Source organism: Hemicordylus capensis, chromosome 1 (genome assembly GCF_027244095.1).
Source record: "Hemicordylus capensis ecotype Gifberg chromosome 1, rHemCap1.1.pri, whole genome shotgun sequence".
In the NCBI taxonomy this organism is placed as follows: domain Eukaryota; kingdom Metazoa; phylum Chordata; class Lepidosauria; order Squamata; family Cordylidae; genus Hemicordylus; species Hemicordylus capensis.
In genome coordinates this window covers 161,342,152-161,366,497 of record NC_069657.1, presented here as the reverse complement: position 1 = coordinate 161,366,497, position 24,346 = coordinate 161,342,152, and the positions used below count along the sequence as shown (strand labels likewise).

The following is a 24,346-nucleotide window of genomic DNA, read 5'->3' as shown; positions in this document are numbered from 1 at the left end:
ATTCCTAACTATGTACTGTTTACCAATGATTGGGTGGGTTTTTTTGTTTTGTTTTGTTTCTAAGCTTGCTTATTTCAAATGGTGTTAAACTGATGCAATCCCATTAACTTCACTGGGACTTTTGCAGGGTGTTTTTAAATGAATAGAAAGAACATTGATGAGTCAGATCAAAGTGATCTGGACTGAGACGAGAAAGAGAGTTGGGCACTACCTCTGAAATAAACAGGACTTAAATGTGCTCAGCATTCCCTTCTTCAGACCCTAAATGTGTACAACTTATTTATTTTTACAGATCCAAAATAGCTTTTTGTGACACATTGTACTGAAAGTCTCTTCACTATTTAAAAAGCAGAGTCCTGAGTATCTTCTATGATTTTCTTCAGTGGAAGAAAAAAATTTTGTGGAAAGGAGACACCAGCTGAGTGAAACACATATCTGCTAACATGCCCCTGTTATGGAACAAATTTTTATGGAACAAACTTTTCCCAAAATCCCCATAGGGTCCAATGGGGGTTTTGGGGAAAGGTTGTTATAAATCACCCAGTTGCCCATTTCTTTTGTGGGTTGGGTGGTAGGTAGCACTCATCATGTCCTATCACACAACCCACTTTGGTGTCCCCATGGGAAACAAGGCAATGTTTTGAGTTCCCCATTGTTTTCTATAGCTGGAACAAGCTGCACTCACGGAGTGCACTGGACATAAGGAAACCCTTATACAGGCAATATGAAGAGCTCTTAATACTGTGTACAACCCTGTTAAATCAACTGGTTAGTTATGAACGCACACATGGAGCCTGGATTCAATAGTCAAGTTTCAATAAATCATTTGTGTCCCATTGAGGATTCCATATTTGAGAATCATTCAACTTGGAGGGTCCTTGTAGACGTCCAGACCAATCTCCTGCTCAGTGCAGACAATTCTGAGCTAGAGCATCCTCCACAGATGGCTGTCCAGCCTCTGCTTTAAGATCTCTAATGAGGGAAGGCTCATCCCGTTCCCTGGTAATAGGTTCCATTGTTTAATTGCTCCTGCTGTTAGTACATCTCTCTAACTGTTCTGCTGAAATCTACCCCGCTGTTACTTGAGTCCATAGGAAGCCTCAAGGCATCTCCCCCTATCCAACTGGACATATTTTCATTTACTGGTGACCTACGTGGTTAGAGGGAGCTTTCTGCTGTATTTATGCCAGAGATTAATGTTTGTTAGCAGAGGGGAGAGACGATTTCCTTAACAGAAGTGGCATGAGTAAACACCCTTGCTAATGGAAACATTAACACATCCAACAAAATAGCTGTTATTACAACTAACAATGGCTGCGATGCTTCATTATGTATATACAAAACAGTAATCCAGACTAAGTTAGTCATGACTAGGTCCCATTTAAATTAATAAGATTTAAGTTGGTAGTAACTGACTGATCTCATGTATTATTATGGTGCTGAGTCATGACTGCCTTAGTCTGGATCCTGCCCAGAAATCAACAATACTGGTGGTCTGTAAATAATAACTGCTGTTCAAAAGGGCTGTGTATAAGAAACCTTTATCTCCTTTGTTCTTGATAGTTTGATCTCGCAGCTGTAGTGAAAGGCCTCTGCCAAAGCAGCCTTCTCTCTCCCCCATTTCCATCCCCCCCATCTATTGCTACATTCAACTGCAACTCATTTTAACCAGCTCTGTTCCTAATCTTCTGATAATCATCTCTGAACGGCAGTATTTACGGTTCGGCTTCAATCACCTGCTTCCCTAAACACATCCACTTTGTAACTTTATCCTGCTTTTTGTTTCCTACAGAAGCTGCTTCTTAAAAACTCGCTCTGGGGGTTGCAGTTTAGAAGCTTGGGAAGAGCTGCCTGTATAGATGTTAAGCCAAGAATGTGCCTTAAGAAGGCTTAAGCCCATCTGGACCCTGCTTCCCAAACATGTCACCGCAGCAGCTGCCTGAAAGATTGTTTATGGTTTTAACAACACTAAGCAGTCAGTTAAGAGAAACATCGTATATTAGAGCCTGCAGCAGATCCCCTCCCACATCCGGAGGTTTCCAGACTTCTGAAATGAAGCTTGATAGAGTATGTCTTGTATACCTCCATCCAGGGCTTTTTAAAAGGAACATTTAAACTGCACTGTACACTGGTAATTTATGCCATGGCAACACACGTGTGCATTTCCCTTGAGCATGCATATATGCTTTGTTGCTTAGAGGCACATTTCATAGCGCTTAGAAGTCTACACAGAGTGGGAAGAAGTCCTCAGACCTGGGAATGTAACAGCACGAATAATACAGAAGATATTCACACAGTCTAGGTTCAGATAATACAATTTCTGCATGACTTGTATTTTTGAACAGCACAAACGTTCTTTTGGAACACATTTTTCCCCCTGGAGTTGCCTATTTTGTGTCTGACTGCACATTTTAAAAAGAGCGCTGCCTCCATCCATGATACGCATCTAGGTAGTTTGGTACCAAAGAAAGATGCAACCTAGTTTGATCATAGTCTCCCACTCTGCCTCCCTTTCCCTTTCTCTTTCGGGTTGAGAGTTGCTCTTCCACTGCTGCTGAGCTTCAGATCCTGCCTAGGGGGAGTGGGGGAGGGTAGGAAGCACGTACATCTGTCTGGCAATTTGACATCAAGGCAGCTAGGAAACAGGTTGGGCAGCTATGTGAGGAAGCCCTTGGCAGTCACCTGTCTGTCTGCTCCCAGATACGTAAGGATGGTTGTTGGCTGTGTCACCTCACCAGCCATTTAGGCCTCCGCTTACCTCTTTTTACCACCACCACCACCACCACCAGGGGAAAAGGAAGCTTCATCATTAAGTAGAGTTGTCCACCCTTCCTACAGACTGGTGTCTAGAACAGTGATAGAATCCAGTGTGGTGTAGTGTAGTGGTCAGAGTGTTGGACTAGGACTAGGGAGACCCAAGTTCAAATCCTTATTCAGCCATGAAGCTCACTGGGTGACTCAGGGCCAGTCAATTCTCTCTTTCAGCCTAACCTACCTCACAGGGTTGTTGTGAAGATAAACATAACTATGTACACCACTCTGGGCTCCTTGGAGGAAGAGCGGGATAGAAATGTAGTCAATAAATACTAAATAGAATCTGTCCAAGGGCAGGAAAGGATCTATGTGGCATAGCTAGGCGAGAGGGGGCCTGTGTTCATCCCTCTCTCTGGCGGCCCCACAAAGTGAGGGAGATAATGAAGAAAATAGGGAGGGAGGGATTTGGAGGGCCCTCAGGAGCTGGGGACACGTGTTATTTGAACCCTTTCGCTCAATTATAGCTACGCCCCTGTTAAACATGAAGCATTAATTAGCAATGTGCAAAAGGGAGGTAAAATCTTATTTGCGTACTCTGCACATGCATTCAGGTTATCATGTAAACAAATGTATATCAGACTCTGAATGTCATGCACACAAGTACAGAGAGTTAAACCATTCCTACTTTGTAATATTTTTGCTGCACATGACCTTGTAGTTCTCGTCTCAGTGCATGATGAAGCCAGGTCCACATGCACCACAACATAGCAGTCATTGTCTACTATGAGTGACTTGAATGTACCTTCATAAGTACTTTCATCAGCTTTGTTGAAGAAAGGAGGGGAGAGGCTTCCATGGAGTCCTAGGAGGTGATCCTCATAGGATATGGAGCCCTTGCCCCTCCTTTCATGTGACTGTGTAAGGATCGCCTCCTAAACAGGGAGCTGTCGGAGCGGAGCACACAGGAGGGGGCTGATACCATGACGTATCATCCAGAGCTATCTGTGTGAAGATTGGGAACCAGATAACCAGTCTGCTTTCTAAGCCCGGTGCTTTCTGGTGGTGAGAACCAGTCTATACCCCAGCTTCATGTGGCAGCCAGGCGAACCACACCAGAATATGGCATTCTCAGAACATGCTTGTTCGGGTGCAGTGCAGGGGCGGAACCACCACTGGGCGAACAGGTTCAAAGAACCCGGGCCGCGCCCAATCAGGGGCCATGCCTCATGGTCCCGACACGCCCCCCACATCTGACGTCAGATGTGGGGGTGCTGGTTTAGCTCCTGAGCGGGGGTTGCGTGGCCCCCATTCGGGAGTTAAATGGCTACTGCGTTTGCAGCGCGTTTGCAGCCTTTAAGGCAGGGAAGAGCCGCTCCTGGCCGTGCTGCAAATGCAGGGCCAGCCCAAGTCTAGCTCCCAAAGGGGCCGCATGGCCCCTTCAGGAGCTAAATGGCCGGCAGTGCTTTCGCGGCATGGCAAGGAGCAGCTCTTCCCTGCTTTAAAGGCAGGGAACAGCTGCTCCTGGCTGCGCTGGGCATGGCCCCTTTGGGAGTTCAGTGGCCGGCGCTGTAAACGCAGCGCCGGCTGGACTCCAACTGAGTCCCGAACGGAGCCAAGTGGATCCATTCAGAAGGCAGACCATGCCCCCCATGTCTGATGTCAGACGCAGGGGGCGGGGTGAGCGGGAATGCTACGGCGGCCACACACAGGCCGCTGGTGGTCAGGCTCTGTGCCTGGTGTGGTGCATCCTTATTAACGGTGTGGTGCATGTTATGAACATGTCAGAATATATATATATATATATATATATATATATATATATATATATATATATATATATATATATTTACATTTATATCCCGCTCTTCCTCTGAGGAGCTCAGAGCAGTGTGCATGGTAATTTGTATCCTCACAACAACCCTGTGAGATAGGTTAGGCTGAGAGATACATGACTGGCCCACCCAGTGAGTTTCATGGTTGAATGGGGATTCGAACTCGGGTTTTCCCGGTCTTAGTGCAACACTCTAACCACTATGCTATGCCAGGGAGTTAAAATTGTGGCCCTCCAGCTGTTGTTGGTCTACAATGCCCATCATCCCGTCAGCCACAGTGGCTAGAGGCCAAAGATAATGGGAGTTCTAGGTCAATTGCTGTTTGAGACCCCTGCAACATGTCTACATAATTTATTTTGAAGGGACATGGGGAAAGGCCATCAAGAATAAATACTATGGTATGGCTGGGTATCTAGGTTTGAGGTCCCCATCTTTCTCAAACAGAGGAGTCCTTGGAGAGGAGAGCTGGTCTTGTGGTAGCAAGCATGACTTGTCCCCTTAGCTAAGCAGGGTCTGCCCTGGTTGTATTTGAATGGGAGACTTGATGTGTGAGCACTGCAAGATATTCCCTCAGGGATGGAGCGGCTCTGGGAAGAGCATATATGTTCCACGTTCCCTCCCTGACTTCTCTAAGATAGGACAAGATTTTTATTTTTATTTTTTTATAGGACAAGATTTTTTTATTGAACCAACAAACTACCAAAGCATACAGTATGTTGCCAAAGCACAATTATATACAAAGTGGTTGTTTGTACATCATATATCTACAAAGATTTACACACAAGGATTTGGAAACCCACAAGGTTATGAAGTATATGCAGGTAGTACTGTAACTCGGGGGTGGGGGATTTCAAGGCACATCAGGTAATCGGGGGGGGGGGGGTTACGTCCAACGTCCATTTGATTCCTGCCTGCAACCTTGGAGAAGCCACGGCCAGTCTGTGAGACAATGCTCAGCAAGATAGACCAGTGCTCTGACTTGGTATATGGCAGCTTCCTATGCTCCTGAGAGTCCTTTGAGGATTGAGCTTGCTCAGTCTTTTGAGCCCCCCCCTCCCAGTAAGCAGGCATTACCTTTGTCACCAGGTGTAGCAGTCCTATCTATAGTATGGTGTGGTTTATGAAATGCAAATGTCTGCATCATCAGATGTGTGTCATGCCCACCCCAAATCCTCTGCGGTTACAGCTTATTAGGCAGGAAGGGGATCCACAACTTTTCTGCTGCATGGTGGAGACAGAGCTCTGGACACTTAAGCAAGGTACAGTACCGAGCCAGTGTAGTGTAATGGTTAGAGTGCTGGACTAGGACCGGGGAGACCCGAGTTCAAATCCCCATTCAGCCATGAGACTTGCTGGGTGTCTCTGGGCAAGTCACTTCTCTCTCACCCTAACCTACTTCACAGGGTTGTTGTGAAGGAGAAATTCAAGTATGTAGTACACCGCTCTGGGCTCCTTGGAGGAAGAGTGGGATATAAAATGTAAAAAATAATTCCAAAAGAGACTCCCCACCTCTGTGTTCAAATTAGCATCATGTTTACCTGAGCTGAAAAAGCAGTTGGATGTGTCAACACTACAAATAACAAATCAACCACTAGTATTTTTCCAGCAGTCTTCTGTTTGTGTCTCTAAGGGCAGGTTTTGAAAATCTGTCCTCAGTTCCCTTGTCCAAGGACATCATTTATTTGTGGGCCAAAGGCTACTTTGGAGGAGGGCTCTGTTGTAGTTGTAGAGCTGGCAGGGAAGTTGGATGCAGGGGGAAAAGGCCAACTGGGGATCCCTTCCCATGCATGCAGCTCTGGCCAGAGTAATGGACTGTCCCTTGTGGGCATACTTAAAAAAATGTTAGGTGCACATTTAAAATGTAAACTGTGAAGTGGCCCTGAGACAACAGTATGTATGTCATAGTGTTAGATTTTGGGACTGTTTTCCGTATGATCATTTTGAAGGGGCTGGTGGCATTCTGGTCTGGTCTGTGACTGGCCTGGCAATTATGTAGTGGCTTAGCCACAACTGAGCAGGGCAGGACAAGAGCGCGGGGGCTGCAGGGCTCTGGGGGCGGCCGCTCCCTCCTGCCCCTCACTCCTCGTCTTGCCACTCACCCCAGCGAGAACAGGCAGCCCCTTCAAGGAATGCCTGTTCTCGAGCTAGCAGGCATGGAGCAGCACAATCACCCCGGCATAGTGACACCTCAGGCCACATTTGCACTACCAGCCCAGAATCGCAGGTAGGCTGGCCAATGGTGGATGGCAGCGGCTGCGGGGCTGCAAAGGCAGGCATCCTCGAATCTTGCTGCAGGGCTGTCATCAACTTTGCTATAGAGGGGGAAAGCCTTCAGCTCTCCTGTCCCCCCCCCCCCGCCCAGCCACAATTTATTGCAGCTGGGGTTGATGGGAGTTGTAGTGCAACAACTCCAACCACAGCTGGGGAGACTCAGGTTGGCCATCCACCCCTGCTCTAAGGCATGTGATGGGCTTGCAGCTTGGAGGAACAAAAGGCGGGGGGGGGGACGGAGAGGAGGAGGAGGAGGAAGACTGCAAACCTTGCTTCATTGGTTGGCTCACATGCACCCACCTCTCCCCACCCTGGCTCACCTAGCTGAAAGGAAGGAATCCTGGTTTCTTAAACCACATCTCAAGGTTACATCCAGATTAGGGAACTGTGGTTGAAGCACTCCATATAAACTAAGATATCAAACCAGGCTCAAACTATGATTTGGGAACCAAGCACACTGCCCCAAGCATCTTGTTGGAAGAAATAAATAAAAACTGTTGCTGCAATCATGGTTTGGAGAGGAAGAGAAAGAAATAAAACTGAGAAGGAAATAACTGACCTCAGATAGATAGATATAGGCAGAAAGAGCAAGGTTGCATTGCAAATAGAACAAATAAAACCAAAGGAAAAAATGTGACTGGGTGCCCGTTTTGCAAGTTGGCGTACCAGGCGATGACTGAAAAGGCCAGAGGCCACTGCTTTAAATTGTCTCTGTGCGCTAGAAAACGTGCGTTTGATTTAAAAATGATTCGAGCTTTCTATCCCGCACTGACCGCATCACACATGCATGCAAATAAGGCAAGAGACACCGTGCAACCCTATGCGTGTTAACACGGAAGTCAGCTCCAGGATGTTCAGTGGCTTTGCTCACTGGTTTGTTTAGGACTGAAGCCTCACATTCTTTTGTTGCTTTTAGGATCACGTGTGTAAACGACCTCGAGGTGGTCAGACAACGGCGTGCGAACAAGGCGCTTCCATTTAAACGCTGGGTGCCACTCCGTTTCTTTGAAGCGTGCGGTGGCCCTGCTGGTGGCGTGATCTTTCTAAGGGAGAGAGGGAGCGCAGTCTGTCTGTCCCGCCGGGCAGTTGCCGTGGCTGGGCTCCTCTGCGCACCCAACCCGCTCCACCCCATCCCCGCCTCTCCCCCCCCTCCCTCCTTCCCTCCCAGGCTGCAGGTCACCAACAACACTTGTCAAACTTGCGAGCGGTGCAGGAGGCTGCTGGCTCGCCTCTGAAACTTTTCTCTCCGCGTGCACACACAAAAACCTACATCCCGCCAGCCCCCAACTCTTGCAAACATTTCCTAATAAGGCTCCCAGGCATTAAGCGGCCCACTTTTTATAAAGGGGCTGTCTGAGGAGTTAAAAAGACTCCGTTTGGATGGTGTCGTTGGAAGAGAAGCGGAGAGAGCGAGAGACTGAGATCCGGCGGGAGTTTCCAACTGGCCTGGCTCGCCCTCGGGAATCGGGAAGCTTCCTGGAGCTGCACAAAGTGATCACGGTGAGTCTCTCCCTCCATGGCCTCTGATGATGGGCTCTGTATGCTTTCTCTGTTTTGGGGTCTGATGATCCCTCTATATTAAATGCAGGAGAAGGGGAGAGGGTGACTTTTTGGAAACGTTAGAGCAGAGTTGCAACTTTCGGTGAGCAAGACGCGTCTCTCTCTCCACGCTGGAGGAAAAGCCCATTTGTGGGCTTTCGTTTTTGGTTTCCAAGGGTGCCCGTTTAAATGCTGCAGACCCTATGCTGTGCACGCTGGGGTTTACTTCTGAGTAAATGTGTAAAGGCTGACGCTGCACGGCGGCGATCCGGCGCACGCTTGCCAGGGAGGAAGCCCCATGGACTTCAGTGGAGCTTACTTCTGAGTAAACACGCTTAGGATCGCGCTTGTGCCTTTGCTTTGCGTCGAGCCTCTCATGTTCTGGGGCGCTCAAGAGGGCGAAGACTCGTCTCCAGTAGCTCTCCCTGGCCTTTTCAGAAAGCGGGCTTCCCTGGAACATCGTTGTTGCAGGAACGCGGCGGTGGCGGCAATCTGATGAATGAACGCGATGCGAGGTGGGACCTGATGCAGGGCTGCCGCCGGCGAGGTGCCTTTGGCCAGACAGGCGCGCACAAAGCCTCTTGCGTTTGCTCTGGTTTGTTACGGGCATTGGCGCGGAAAGCGACCGAGTGTGAAATGGGCAGGTTGCCTTGGAGCCGTGCCTTTCAGCGCCTTGATAATGGAGCGAGGGGGACGAGAGCGTCTGAAGGGAGCGTTTGAAGCCAGTCGCTGAGGTGAGGAGGGAGGCAGAATGAAGCGCAAGGGATTGTGGTTGCGGCGGAGCGCGCGGCTCTTGTGTGGGACTCGGAGGAGGCTTGTTGCAGCATCTCTCTGCCTTTGTTGTCATGTAATCTCTGGCGCGGAGGTCAGGCTTCTTTCTCGTCCTCCTCCTCTCGCCACCTAACTTCTGTTTTGTTTTGTTTTTTTAAAACCCTAAGAAAAGTATCGCCCAGCCTCAGTTTGTGGGAACAATGTGAACAGGCTCCTGCTGTCTCAAGGGAGCAAAGAATGCAAAGCTCGGCTGATAGGTGGCGAGGAAGAGACGAACGGGAGGGACCAAATCAGTTGAAGGGCCACCCGTGACACCCACCAAATGCCGCCATGGTAACTCTTCACTAGAAATGTTGGTTCTCAATCAATTATGGGATGGGGCCGTAGGTCAGTGGTAGACTTGCATGCACAAGGCCACAGGTTCGCTCCCTGACATATCCAGGTAGGGTTGGAAAAGACTCCTGCCATGGAGAGTTGCTGCCGGTCAGGGTAGATGGTACTGAGCTAGATGTACCCATGGTCTGACTCAAAAGGCAGCTTCCTCTGTTCCTGTGAAATTTGACAAATAGACACTTCTTCCTGATGCTCATGATGATGATTGCATTTTATATCCCGCTCTTCCTCCAAGGAGCCCAGAGCGGAGTACTACATACTTAAGTTCCTCCTCACAACAACCCTGTGAAGTAGGTTAGGCTGAGAGAGGAGTGACTGGCCCAGAGCAGGGGCGTAACGATAGGGGGGGCAGGCAGGGCACATGCCCTGGGCGCCACCCCAGCGGGTCACGTGGGGGGGCGCCAAAAAGTGGCATCCCCCGACCCCCCCTGGATCGCCCGCCAAGTGCAGCGGCGGTGATTCGGCAGTGCCGGTGGCGGGCGGTGGCGGGTCGGCCACCGAGTGCGGTGGAGGCTGGTGGCTGGCGGCGATTCGGCTGTAGCAGCCCGAGCGGCGGCAGATCGCCTGCCAAGGAGTGCAGCAGAGCGACGCCAAGGCCTGCCGTCTGGCCCGGCGCACCTGCACAGTTGGGAAGCGATGCTGGGCCAGACAGTAGGCCTCGGCGTCGCTCTGCTGCACTTCTTGTTGGCAGGCGATCCGCCGCTGCTCGGGCCGCTACAGCCGAATCGCCGCCAGCCACCAGCCACCGCCGCACTCGGCGGGCGACCCGCCACCGCCCACCACCGGCACCGCCAAATCGCCACCGCCGCACTCAGTGAGCAACCTGCCACCGCCAAATCGCCGCCACCGCCGGCGATCTGCCGCCTGAGGCGCCGCCGGCGCAGGTATGTGGGGGCCTGGGGGGGTGGGGGGCGGGGGGGGCGCAATTTCAGGGCCAGAGCTTGCCCTGGGCACCGTTCCCCCCCATTACGCCACTGGCCCAGAGTCACCCAGCAAGTATCAAGGCTGAATGGGGATTTGAACTAGGATCTCCCCAGTCCTAGTCCAGCACTCTAACCACTACATTACGCTGGCACTCCCACTGCGATAACCCACTGCGAGGGTTTTTGCTTTCTGAAGTCTATCCAAGGTAGGGAAGCATGGTTGGGACTCTACAAGAGGGTCTTCTGTCAAAGTTCATTGGTGGATGTCTGCCTGTTGTTCTTCTCTCAGGGAAATAACTTGCTGTGTGCTTCACTCTGGCATGGCAGATCTAAATCTGGGCACCATTTAAGCTGTGGATGCACTTGTAATGGCCAAATTACCTTCAATATGTTCCCTAGTCTGTGTGGTTGTGGGTTTGTTTTTTGTTTTAAACTTAAAGAGTACTGCAAATAAAGGAGTTGTATGAATGCCAAACAATTACTGTGAAGGAATTCAAGTAGAAAGTTGATGACAATGTTGAGAAACAAGATTGTAAAATATCACTTAATGCATTATAGTGACAGGTGTATTGTGCAGGAGATTCTGCACGCATTAGACCTGTTAACACAGTTGTCTGAATCTAGATTTAATGTGGATTAACAACATTAACGTGATTGTGTGAATGCATGCCAAGATGGGCATTTGGGCCATAAGCCACTTTGGCATGGGTCCACACAATCATGACAATAGGGCTACACATCATTATCAAAATGAAGTTAGGAGATATGCAGCACAGGTTTGCAGGCTCATGAGAACCCATGCAAATGCCTCCAACCCAACTCACTCAAATGTGGGTAGTCCACATCCTGAACCTTGTTCTTTATCGAGGTAGGACAAAAATAGCAGCCCTCCTACCTCAGTGTTGGTAGTGTGGGTGCATTGCTGTTTCTAGAAATACTGTCCCCAGGAGTGTGCAGCCTTGTTTGTAATAGACCACTGTGGCTACAGGGGCTCTCATCTGTGGATGTGCTGCAATGGTCTTTTGCTAGCAATGTCTTCAGTAGGGCTGGTCTCGTCTTCTGCCCCTTCGTGATTAATCAGGAGACAGCTGATGATGTAATGAGGGTTCCCGTGTTCTGGTAGCGCAGTGCATGCTGGGATAGCTGTTTAGATCCTTGGGGGACCCAGCTCTCAAATTCAGAAATTGAGACCGCAGCTGCCTGAATCATCTGGGTGCTGAGATTGCAGAGCCAAACAGTGGTTCTGCTCATCTGTGGAGCCCAGGGTAGGAGGAGCTCTTTACTCCTCCAACCATATGATCATGTGCAGGACTCTAGAATGTGGATTATACTAACTTAAGTGTTTAAACAGGGTTTTGGGGCATGTCTAGAGGGGTGATTCAGATGAACACCCCTCTCACGTGATTGAACGGTGCTCAAACAGTTTTTCAGGATGTCCTTTCGTTATGTCAGGGCAGGTGTACACTTGGCACATCCCCTCACCCTCTTCATGTGTACTGAGGGCTGCTGGGCCAGTATCATTGGAATCAGCCCACAATCTTAAACCCTTGTATACTGGGTGTGAAGTCTCAACCCACATTTTCGGAAGCAAGACCTTCACCTTGCTTTCTCACTCATTAGGAGGTTTCAGAGGGCATAATATGCATTCAAATGCCTGATGCAGCCACACTCTTATTATCTTTACTGTATCACAGGGTGGCCATTCGCTTCAGCCTTGACCAGTGTCCTCCAGCTGATGAATTTCTTGTGTCTCCAGAAATATGAGACTTTTAAAATTCATTTTACAAATAGAATTGCCATCTGACCAGGAAAATAACAGCCTGGCCTGCTCCTGTGCCTTTCTCCTTTACAAGCACAGAATTAAGTTATCATGATATGGAGGTAACAGCCATTATCTGTGGATCAGATAGCTGTTACAAGCATAGGAGCAGGAGTTGGTTTTTTAAAAAAAGCTGGTCGGTAACTCTGTTTTCAAAAGCTCTAGCAACCCTGAAGCTCCAAAATACTCCTCTAAGGAATGCAGGGATGTGTGTGCACAAAAAATACTTCATAGGCGCATGGATACAGATGCTTTTTGTGACCATCTCTGAAATAATGGCCACACCTTTTTCTGCATCCTCTGGTAGCATGGATACAAAATATGAAATAGATTGTGTGAATCGGCTTTGAAGAGTATTTGGTGAACACCAGGGTCCCCAGCCTTGTGTCCCCAGATGTTGTTAGATTAATGTGAGTCCAACTACAGGGATAGTCCAACTGTTGTAGTCCAACAGGGTGGACCCAAGGCTGGGAACCACTGGCTAACAGACTGGAAATTAAAAATGTAAAAAAACTCTAGAAATGCAAAATGCAGTATGTTTAATGATAAAATCAGTTTTACTTCTCATGACTGAAAAAAAAACAAACCCCTTGATGGTAAAACAAGGTAACTTGCCTGTGTGTATTCCTTCAAGCTGGATTATGTCTACTTAAACAAGCAACCTTTTAGTGTAATGCTGGGTTTTTAATTGCTGTCTGTATTCCATTCTACAAAAGCTGATGGCTCAGCTGATGGATCATCATGTTGACATCATTCTGATATGAGCAGGTGTTGAAGGGAGTGGGGTACATAACATTACTGGCTCAGGGAAATTGCTTCTCAGTGGGTGATCATGCGTGCAGTTTGGTTAAGCAGCACACTTTGGAATTCCTTGATACATTAGTTCTCATAACTGCACACACTGGCTTGCCATCGGTCCCGGGGTCTAGCCAGTGTGACAAAAGATTAGCAAAAGAGACTGGAAATGTGTTAGGTGTGAAGGAAAGCTGATAAGATCTTGCTCTGTTTTTGCTTCCTTCCTCCAGATCCATTATCCATTTGAAACTCCTTTGTGCAGAGGATATACTACATCCTCCAACCACAAGCTGGATATTCTCCTCCCTGCCCCCCAAGACTGTCAGCCTGAAGCTTAAGGAGGCTGTACTGAATTTAAAGCTTCGCAACCTGTCCTATCTCCATCCCCCACAAATTGTGCAGTCAGCATTCTGTGCAGATTGTATGTTTGTACAGCATGATGTAGCAACTGTTCTGAACTAAGCAGCTTTGGGTCTGGGTCAGTAGCTGGATGGGAGACTGCCTGGGTACTCTCTATTCACTTGAATTCCATGGAAGAAAGTTATTGTGTCAATATAATAAACTCCTATTTTGAGGCAAGGAGGAATCATGGAATGGAAAAATAATGAGTCATATGAAGCACTGGGGTTGAAAGGTGTGCACTGCAGCAAGGGCAGGAGGGTATGGCAATTGGAGGCCGGTGTCATCAGCTTCACTAGGAGCCTTGCCTAAGTGTCATTGCCTTGTGAACCTTTGGTCACTAATCCAGCACAGCACACAGGTATGCATCAGGCAGTCTATTTCAGTGGGCTTCAGTATGCCTGGCTCAGAGATGGATTATGGCCGGTGTGTCTGATAACTGAGAAAGGTAGGAACTTGTTTCATTTGAAAGACATCTGAGGGTCAAACTACATATTGTATTTAAAGCTGATGTGCTTAACTTTTCTTTATCAAACAGGAAGCAGAGGGGCATGATCCAGATCAGAACTGGGATGTGGAAAGAGAGGGGCCAGTGGAAAGAGAGGGTGATGTGGAATAAGAGAGGAACACTTTGTCCCTGCCGTGGTCCAACCCCTTCACTGCTGCTATCTGTCCCAGAAGGGAAGCTCCAGTTGGCATCAGTGGGGGCTTTCTTCTCAGAATAAATAGCAGCCGCATGAGGCACAGTCTGGATCAGGACTGTGATGGAGTCAGTGCCCCACTCTTCCCACATGACTTTGCAATCTGGATTGGGCCCCCCACAGCTTTAGTACAGGAAAGCTAAGCATATCAGCTGTAATGTGCATAATATAACGTGCTTTGGTTCTCAGGAATGTGTTAATGAAACTGTTCAGCTGTTCCAGAGTGCTGCCTAAACACTCCAGGGTATTTTCCAGGTTAAGAGTTTTGTACCGGTAAAAGTGTTGCGAGGTGCAACAGTATAAGGTAATGGCTTGAAACTGCAAGTACAGCTTTTTCAATGCATTGCGACAGGGTTGTGGCCATTCATATTGCCCTCCATTGCAATGGGTTTTCCAGGCAGGGGGTGTCCATATTCTACCTGAAACACATTCGCTGCCCCACCCTGCTCAATTTAGGGCCAGTGGGGTTGCGGAGGGGCGGAGGGATGATGTGATTATTATTATTTTTTAAAAAATCTGGGCTGCCTTGCGCAAAGCTGTGAGGAAAGCACTCTTCAAAAACAACAATTTAATTGTAATGTTGCACCCTTGCGCAAGCATTCCAACAAAACAAACAAAAACAGTGGCAGCGGGGAGTTGGGGCAGCTGTCACCCTTGCTTTCCCTCCAAAAAGCAGTGAGCAAAGCAAGCCTAGGCAGAGCCTCTTGGAGCCCCCTTGCAAAGAGCCACCACCACCTTCGCTTGCAGTGAGCTCAGAAGAGCTTCCATCTGACCCTCTCCCTGAGCCCTGGGGAGGCAGGAGGGGGGAGTGCTCCAGAGGGCAGTGATGAGAGGTGGTCGCCTGCTGCTCCGCTTTTGTACAATGAAAATAAGAAGAAATAAGAAATAAAAGATAAAACTAAAAAGAGAAAAATGATATTGAAGTGTGAAGGGGCAATATGGACAGATCACCCCCCCTCCACACCATCTACACTGCAGAAACAGTGTAGCAGTCCTCCTACAATGGAAAAATACTGCTATTTTCCTGCAATGTTGTACCTCCGCAGCACAGCAATACAACCTGAAACAGGGCATCAGAAATATGGATGGCACCTTACTGACAGTGATGTTGGAATGCAGGCAGTACGAAAGCACACTTAGCGGACACATTGTGAAACTGTTGCAGCATGTAATCTAGAAACTGCCCAGTGGTACTTTTGGACTAGTGTGGGGAATCAACATGACTGTCTGGAACAGTTCATTGCAGTATCAATTTGTGCAAAGTTTTGGTCTGGAAATTATTATTATTATTATTAATTCGATTTCTATACCGCCTTCCAAAAATGGCTCAGGGCAGTTTACACAGAGAAATAATAAATAAATAAGATGGATCCCTGTCCCCAAAGGGCTCACAATCTAAAAAGCAACATCAGATAGACCCCAGCAACAGTCACTGGAGGTACTGTGCTGGAGGTGGATAGGGCCAGTTACTCTCCCCCTGCTAAATAAAGAGAATCACCACGTTAAAAGGTACCTCTTTGCCAAGTTAGCAGGGGAAATGATGAGAGGACAGAAATATGGTACAATCAGATTTATTTAGGGATGATTAGGGTTCAGGAAAATTAAAAAAAAAGATTGATTAGGCAAGATGAGGCAGTATTAAGTAGAGTTTAAAGTAGAGGTATATTAGCTTAATTGACAATTAGCTGAATTGTCAATGAATCAGCTTAAGGCTTTACTTGAAAAAGGACCCAGATGTAGACTTAGAGGAGAAACAAGGCGATAAGGAGATTTAAAGGATATATAGTATTACCAATCTCGATCCGTTGGTGCGTTGGGTGCACTTGCAGGTTGGAGTGTGCAATTAGATTTCCTCACAGGGGCAAAGTAGAAAGGCAGGGAAGAGAAAAAGCAAGTGGTGCAGTGTGACCACTCACAGGCTGAAGAACCAGCGTGGTATAGGTTCATGTAAGTGGGGGAGCAGGATCCTTTCTTGGGGTTAGGGTAGGTTCTGAGAGCTCTCTGGATGTCCTGAGTACTCTAAATATGTGCTTGGATCTGGGATACAAATTCATGCCCTGAGACAATGCATAAGACAAGCGCCCTGACTGCAGGGGCTGAAAATTGTGTGTAACAAGGAAGTTCATGTTTGCATGAACCAATCAAGTGGGTGTGATCTTTTAAGGCACAAAAAATGGAATGGCTGGTTGAGAGGTGTGTGTAGAGTACTGAAATATTGAATGGGTGAATCCAAAAGCTTTATCTGAGACTGGGACATTTCTTCCTGGGAGAGAGAAAGAGGTTTTCTCTTTCTGTTAATGATCCTTTCCTTGGGTCCTTGCCATCTCATTAACATTTTAATGAGAGACTGGGGGTGTGCCATGCTTATCTTTGTTGTTGGAGGAGCGATTAGCAAGGCTAATCCCATTATGAAGAGAGTTATTCCTCTTGTGAAGGTCTCTTTGACCCAGGTCTGCTTGCTAGCTTCCTCCCTTTTGCAAGAGAGGCCATGGGGTGGGGTGGGGGTCTCCCTACAGTCATTTGTTCTTCTGACCTTGGGCAGTGTTGCCCAATGTTTGCTTGTGCCAAACGACCAAATTGCATCGCTTGCCAAATATGGGCATGTGCACAGTTCACGATCCTGTGAGCTCAGGTATCCAATATGGAAGTTGCAAGCTTGTAACTTCAAATCACATAGAAGTGTGCTGTTTGCAGCCCTCAAACAAGCTGCTTTGGCAACAAATGTGACAGAGTTATAAGCTCCATTGTGTATGGGTGATCTTGGACTTGGATCATGCAGGCTTCTACCTTCCTACCCACACTTTCTGCTTGCCTGATTGTAGCTATCTCTACATCTCGCTTGCGTGGGCAGTGAGATAGTAAATGGTCTTTGGGCTTGCACACTTCCTGCTCCTCACTGTATGTATTTCTAAGTCAGGAAATCTCACAGTCATCCTTGTCAAATCTTTGGATGTTCTTGCTTTAACTGGAATTTAACTTAAGAAAAACCTTCCTGGAGCAAACCAAAGTCACATCTAGTTTGCATCTTGTTTCCAACTGTAGCCAGCCAGATGCTTCAAGGAAGCCCACAAGAGCATGAAGGCAGCTACTCTTATCTGTTTTTTATTCCTCACCAACTAGTATTCAGAAGCACACTGTCACTGAACATAGATTTTTTTATTAACTAGCATGGCTAATAGCCATTGATAGGTTTCTCCTTATCTGTGAATTTGTCATATCTCTTTAAAAGTCATCTAAGCCAATGGTTACACCACATCTTACTGCATTATCTTGTTCTTTACATGTTTGTTCATTCTTGACTTAATGAAAAATTTCCCCAAATTATCCAGGAAGACAGATGTTAGGCTGGGATTTCCTGGCCCCCACCCCTTGATAAAAATAGGTGTTATGTTGGCTAAGTTCCAGTCCTTCAGTAAAGAAGCCAAGTTGAGTAGCAAGTTGTATTTTTTGTTAGAAGTTCGGCAATTTCACATTTGAATGTTGCAAGAACTCTCAGATATATGGCAACTGAATCCAATGACTTGTTAATTTTTAAATTATCAATTAGGCCTAAAGCTTCATCTTTTGTCACTGCTTAACTCACTTGTGACCACACCCACTTATGGAAGGGGTCAAATACATGGTATCTTCCAATTTCTTCTGCGATGGAGATCAATGCAATGTTCAGTGTCTTTGCTGTTTCCATGTGTTCCATTACTAATGCTTTCACACCTTCGTCCCATGGTCCAACTGCCTCCAAGCTAGTTTTCTGCTTGTGATCTATTTTAAAGAAATTTCATGATTTGTTTTTAGGAATGTGAAGCTTGCCCTTTATTTCTATAGAGTCTTCTGCTGTTCCTTCCCATGGTATCAGATATCCACAGAAGCTCCATAGAATGTGGAGACTATGGAGAACAATTTCCATCCCTTGCCCTTGCTTGTGCAACAGTTTGTGCATGTTGCTGTGCTGTCTGTCCTGAAAACTCAGTGCTAATGGTGCATTATCTAACTTTATTGGAAAAGCTACCAAAAGAAAAAAGGGTGGGTGTGTCTGACCAGGAAGTCCAGATAGCTTCTTCACTTTAGAGTTGAAATGGACAGTAAAGGAACATCTCTAGACTAGGTGGAGGGGTAGGGGTGTGCATGGAACAGGGAAGCCCAGTTCAAATTGAACTGAACTTAGTTCAGTTCCGTGCACGTCGAGCTGGGCCCCAGTTCAGCTTGAGTCCAAACTGGTTTGGGCCTAACTTGAGGGGGGTGGAATCCAAAAACAAAACGATTTAAAAAAAAGAAAACATACTGCCTAGTCTGGTTGCCTCTGGGGGAGTAGGGGTGTGCACGGAACCGCGGAGTTGCAGTTCGGCACTGGGGTGGGGGGTTCCATTAAGGGCGGGGGGGGGTTTACTTACCCCTCCCGCCCTTTCCAGTTTTTGCGCCGTAAGTACCATAAAAAATGCGGGCTGCAGGATCCCTCTCCGCCCGCTTCTATTCTCTTCGATGGCTCCGCGCTCGGGCGGGCGGCAGCTGCCGCCACTGAAGCCCCCTCGAGAAGCCCCCTCGAAGCTCTTTCAGTACCTTAAATCTCGCCCGGACCGAGTCTGACCGCACTCGGGCGGGCGGCAGCGAGATGTCCTTCCGCCCGCCCGCTCCCTTCCCTGCCGTCTGCAAAGTGCAGGAAGCCTTCGAATCGGTCCGTGCACACTCCTATGGGGGAGTCTCCAATGGTTTCTGCTCCCCCTGCTGGCCTCCCCCTAGTCTTTTTAGGTCTGCTTCAGCCCATTTACTGTCCTTTTCAGCCCTCTCCCTGCTTGTGGCCATTTTGAAGGCCGCAGTATGTGCACACTGCCCATTTGAGTGCTTGGGTCGTTGATAAGAAAAGACCAGGGGAGGCTGGCGGGGGGAGCGGGAAACATTGGAGCTCCCCTCCCCACTGGCCACAGCAGCACCCCCTGGAGGCTGCCGGACCAGGCGGTAAGTTTCCTTTTAATTTTTTTTTTAAATTTTGGTTTTAGTTTTAGAACCCTCGAGCTTGCCCGGGGGGTTCAGCTCAAAGTTGAACCGAACCAGGCCTGGTTTGGCCATCGAATATGCCCTGTTTGATGGTGCACTGGCTCGACCTTGGTTCGCACATCCCTAGTAGCGTGTGTTGTCGGTTTCACTGCTGCACACAATCTCCCCACCTTTATTTAAAGTTTAGATTTAAAGCTTATTTTTAGTTTTAAAGCTTTTATTTTAGAGTTTTATTATATTTTAAATTGTTTTAGTTATGTTAATGTTTTAATGGTTTTATATTGTGAACTGCCCAGGGACTCTTTTGTATGGGGCATTATATAAATGTACTAAATAAATAAAGAACACCGAAGCTGACATATATATGTTGAAATGTCTGTTATTTGTTGCAGTTCCCTCTTTCTATGTTTTAATTTACGCAATAAAAAAGGTCTAGAGAGAAGTATTGTAACAGATCCATCATGCGTATTGTGTCACCATTATATCAACTACTAAATAAATAAACAATAAATAATAAAACTCTAAACTAAAGCCTGACTAAACAGGTATGTTTTTAGGTCCTTCTTAAAGAAATCCCCAGAGAAGGAGAGGCTCTAATTTTGTTAGGAAATGCATTCCAACATTCCGGGACAACCCTAGAAAAAGTCCTGATTTAGAATTGCCATCAACCGAGCTGGCGGCAACCGCAACCGCACTTCCCCAGATGATCTTAATAGGTTCATAAAGAAGAAGGTTTCTCTTAAATACCTCAGACCCAAGCTGTTCAGGGCTTTATAGGTAATATCTAGCATTTTGTATTTCACCCGGAAACTCATTGGCAGCCAGTGTAGTTCTTTTAAAATGGGTGTAATATGATATCTTGGGGTAACCCCAGAGACCAACCTGGCTGCTGCATTGTGTACCAACTACAGTTTCTGGACTATGTACAAAGGCAGCCCAACGCAGAACTCATTGCATTCATTAAGTCTGAATGTTGCCATCATATGCACCACTGTTTTAAGGCCATTTATCTCCAGAAATGGACTTGGCTGGTGTATCAGCCAAAGCTGATAGAAAGTCCTCCTGGCCACTGCCTTGACCTGAGAGACCAGGGAGAGGTTTGGATCCAGAAAAGTACTCCCGGACTATATACCTGCTCTCTTTGGGGGAGTTTAACTCCATCCAGAACAGGCAGATCTAAGCCACTTCCTAAGTTCCAACCTTCCACAATCAGTACTTCTGTTTTGCTTGGATTCAGCCTCAGTTTGTTCTCCCTCATCCAGCCCATTACCACCTCCAGGCAGGCATTTAGGGAAGTTAGGCCATTTTCTGATGAAGTTGACATAGTATGTTTGATATTGGGCATTATCTTGTCGCAGTTGCAAAGAGCAACAGTGAAACAGAAATAGTTGAGTTGGGGAAAGCCCCTTCATTGTAGAGATGTTTTACTTCTGTTCTTTGCAGCCTTCATACATAAACAACTGAAGAAGTGCAAGATCAGCCACATCTGTAGTGAGCTTCATGGCTGGGTGGGAATTCAAACCCAGGTGTCTTCACTCCTACTTCACTCTAGGTGTGTCTTCACTCCTAGAGAGGAGAGCTGGTCTTGTGGTAGCAAGCATGAATGGTCCCCGTTGCTAAGCAGGGTCCACCTTGGTTGCATATGAAAGGGGAACTAGAAGTGTGAGCACTGTAAGATATTTCCCTTAGGGGATGGGGCCACTCTGGAAAGAGCATCTAGGTTCCAAGTTCCCTCCTTGGCATCTCCAAGATAGGGCTGAGAGAGCTTCCTGCCTGCAACCTTGGAGAAGCCGCTGCCAGTCTGGGTAGACAATACTGAGCGTGATGGACCAATGGTCTGACTCAGTATTAGTAGTGTGCATGGTTCGGTTCGGAGGCCATTGACAAGGCCTCTGGACTGGTCCAGAATTCCCGCGGTTTGGTTCGGAAGGGCGGGGGAAAGTTTCTCTTTAAGGGTGGTAGTGGTAGTACTTACCCCCCCCCCACAGCTCTTCCCCCTCCAGCGCTGGTGCTTTTCAAAACATTCTTGGGGCGGCAGAGTTCCTCCCTGCCACCCCTGCCCCCGTCGTTGTCCTTGTTAGCTTGAAAGTAGGCAGAGCTGGTGGCGCGCATGTGCCCTTCGCGGCGCGCGCTTGTGTTCACTGCTGGCGCGCGTGCTGCATATGTTATGTTGCGCGCGCGCACCAGCGGCAAAAACAAGCACGTGCACCGCTAAGGGCGCATGCGCGCCACCAGCTCTGCCTGCTTTCAAGCTAACAAGGACAACGACGGGGCAGGGGTGGCAGGGAGGAACTCTGCCACCCCAAGAACGTTTTGAAAAGCGCCAGCGCTGGAGGGGGAAGAGCGGCGCGGGGGGGGGGTAAGTACTACCACCCCCCCTTAAAGAGAAACTCCCCCCCCATGCCGGACCGCAGGAATTCCGGACCATGCACACCACTACTCAGTATGTGTCAGGTTCCCATGTACTTTAACCATCACCATTATAGAGCATCTCATTCAGAGTTCCTGAGGTTTGAAAACCACTGGGTTAATTCAAGGACAGCCTCAGAATTAGGTTAGAAAGTCAAAACATTGAGAACCACTATGCTAAAGTATAACTCTGAATGTGATTTTGAAAAGCATCCCCCCACCCAATTTACTTTTTAGAATGATCCATACCTTTTCATTAGTTTTTTTAAAATCTATGCTACCAATAGAGATTTGAGTCTAATAATTGCAAAAGGTCTTTAGACATTGTAGATTAAATCAGTTTTGCAGATTAGCCATAATAATGTCTAAAAGGGGGAAACTATTTTGGCTATAGGTCATCTCTTTCACAGAGTGACTTGTTTCATTTATATAAATATAAATCCAGCTTCCCTTCTCAGAAATGCAAGGAAGCCATTTTGCCTACACAAAAAGAGATACAACCTTTTGACACTCATTGAAAGAATCTGATTCCCAGATTTGGAGTCAGTGGGAATGATAGCTGTTTAGTTTCTCAGGAATAACAACACATTTTCTGTTACAGCCGGGTTCACTGACAGGAGGGGGGGTGGGGAATTCTCATTTTTGTCTCAGTTTTATTAATAGCCTCTTTCTAAGTTTGTTGGCATTTAACATGAATCTAATCTACCTTTTGTTCCCCAAATTTGAAGGACCGTGGTTTCAGAGGGCCTCTAGAAGCCTTCAAATGTCTAATTTAATTAAAGTGGATGAAGGGATTAAGTACATCTGAGTTTTTCCTTCTCTTTTGGTAGGATGGTTTAGGTGGACTAGCACTTTTAAAGATATCTGAATAATGCTCCCTTGTGAATGTGGTTAGCAATTATGCTTAGGCACCTAATAAAAGAAGCCAGAATCCCAGAGGGGGCAAAGAACTGACTTCAATGAAAGTCCTTTTTAGAATTTGGGGGGCCATGAAAAAGAAATAATAAAAGAATACTCTGGAAAGGATAGATTCTTATGATTTACCTATAAGGCTAACACTTGGCTTTCCAGGAATTACTGGAGAGATGTGAAAAACAGAGCTAGCTGTGCTGTTCCATTAGAAAAAAAAATCCAAAATAGGGCAAAATCTTTTATTAAGACCAGCTAAAATGCCATGAAGTAGTGAGTGAGTTCTTTTGTCTGGAAGTTAAGAAAAATAACAAGGTGGCAAAGTAAGGAGGAGAAAGCTGGACATGAAGAAAAGGCCTCAAGGTCTATAGTTTATAACAGTGTGTGAAATTGTCTGCAAAATTATGTAAACTGTTTTACAATTGAATGCATTGTTTTAAACAGTTTATCTAAACACATTGTTTGACACAAAAATATATTGTGTTGCAAAACATCCCCTTCTCTCCTCCGCCCCACCCCGCCCCTGCTGCTTTCCTTCTGTTTGCGTCAGGAACTCATCTGCTAGTGTATCTGTTGTTCTGAATATTGCTAATTTTACCCATAGTGTGACTGCTGTGTCCAAAGTTTGCACAATTGTCATGGCTTGTCTACCAAGAACCCTGGATATATTTATATTCAAAGGAGCGGTAAGCATTTGTTAAACAAATATACAAACAAACTTCAGTATTGCCTTGTCCTTCCTTGTAAAATACAATTCATGGTTCAGTAGTGATGATTACCTTGTTTTGTAAAATATCAATTGACTCCCTTCAGTAGCCATGGTTGCCTTGTCCTCTACATTCAGACTACTTAGACTTGCTTACCAAATATTTGTTCAACATTATAGTTGTATTCAGCTCGTACATTCTTTGTGCATTAGAGGCCTGGCTGATTTTGAGTGTATTATTATTAACTAGCAATGAAGGGTGGGAGAGATACCTGGGACATGGCTTGTCCCTTTTCTCTCCTGACTATAGCAATGCTTGCCACTGTCACAATTTCACAAAGGCAGGAGTTCTCAAACTGGGGTACCCAGATGTTTTTGGGCTACAACTCCCATCATCCTCAGCCACAATGGCGAAAAGCCACTGTGGCTAAGGATGATGGGGATTGTAGTCCAACACCATCTGGGTACCCAAGTTTGAGAACCCCTGGATCTTGCCCTAGAACCAGACCCTGCCCATTTCATCACAAATGCATCATAAACTTTATCCAAAAGTTTGGATAAATGACTGGCTATTCTTTCATTTAATCATTCTATGCTATGACTACTGCTACACTGTGAAGGGTAATTGTAGTGATAGTCAGGTTCAGGGTGGATACAAATCAATTTTAAAAAAATCAATATTTTTTTAAAAATATATTAAAAAATCAGATTTTTTAAAATTTAAATTGGATTTTTTATTTAAATCAAATAAAATGCTTTTTGAGGAAAAAAATCTATCTAAAGATAGTTTTCTCTTTAAGATACATTATAGTCCAAAGCTTATTCATCATGAAATAAGGAACTTCTATATTATTAATTCCTGTAGACAGACCAGGGGGATGTGTGGGGATGTGGCAAACCATGCCCCCGCTGAAGCACCTGATTGGGCAGTGGGGATTCAATATGCAGATAAGGAGTAGGAGCCTGTGATCGTTAAGGTCAGTTGGAATGCAACTGTTACTGGTTGGAAGATGTTCTGTCAGCAGCCTGAGGGGAATGAGCAGTCATGGCATCACTGGCAGCAAGGAAGGGCCTAGTCAACCACTGCTGCTGTTTGGGGCTACCAGGGCCATTGTCAGAGGAAGGAAGGCAGGAAA

General features: G+C 46.7%; 1 protein-coding gene across 4 annotated transcripts in view; it reads left to right on the top strand.

Annotated features, from left to right (window-relative positions):
* Positions 1-8,019: 8,019 nt before the first annotated feature.
* The window catches only part of MYLK (myosin light chain kinase), a 359,252-nt gene continuing 342,925 nt past the window's right edge, over positions 8,020-24,346 (top strand). For 3 of the 4 annotated variants that reach the window (XM_053251749.1, XM_053251736.1, XM_053251728.1), the window contains exon 1: positions 8,020-8,357. The gene's annotated coding sequence lies outside the window, so the exon portion shown is untranslated. Of the gene's footprint in view, positions 8,358-9,367; positions 9,501-24,346 lie in introns of those variants that run through there. The other variant, XM_053251759.1, reaches the window with a different exon arrangement.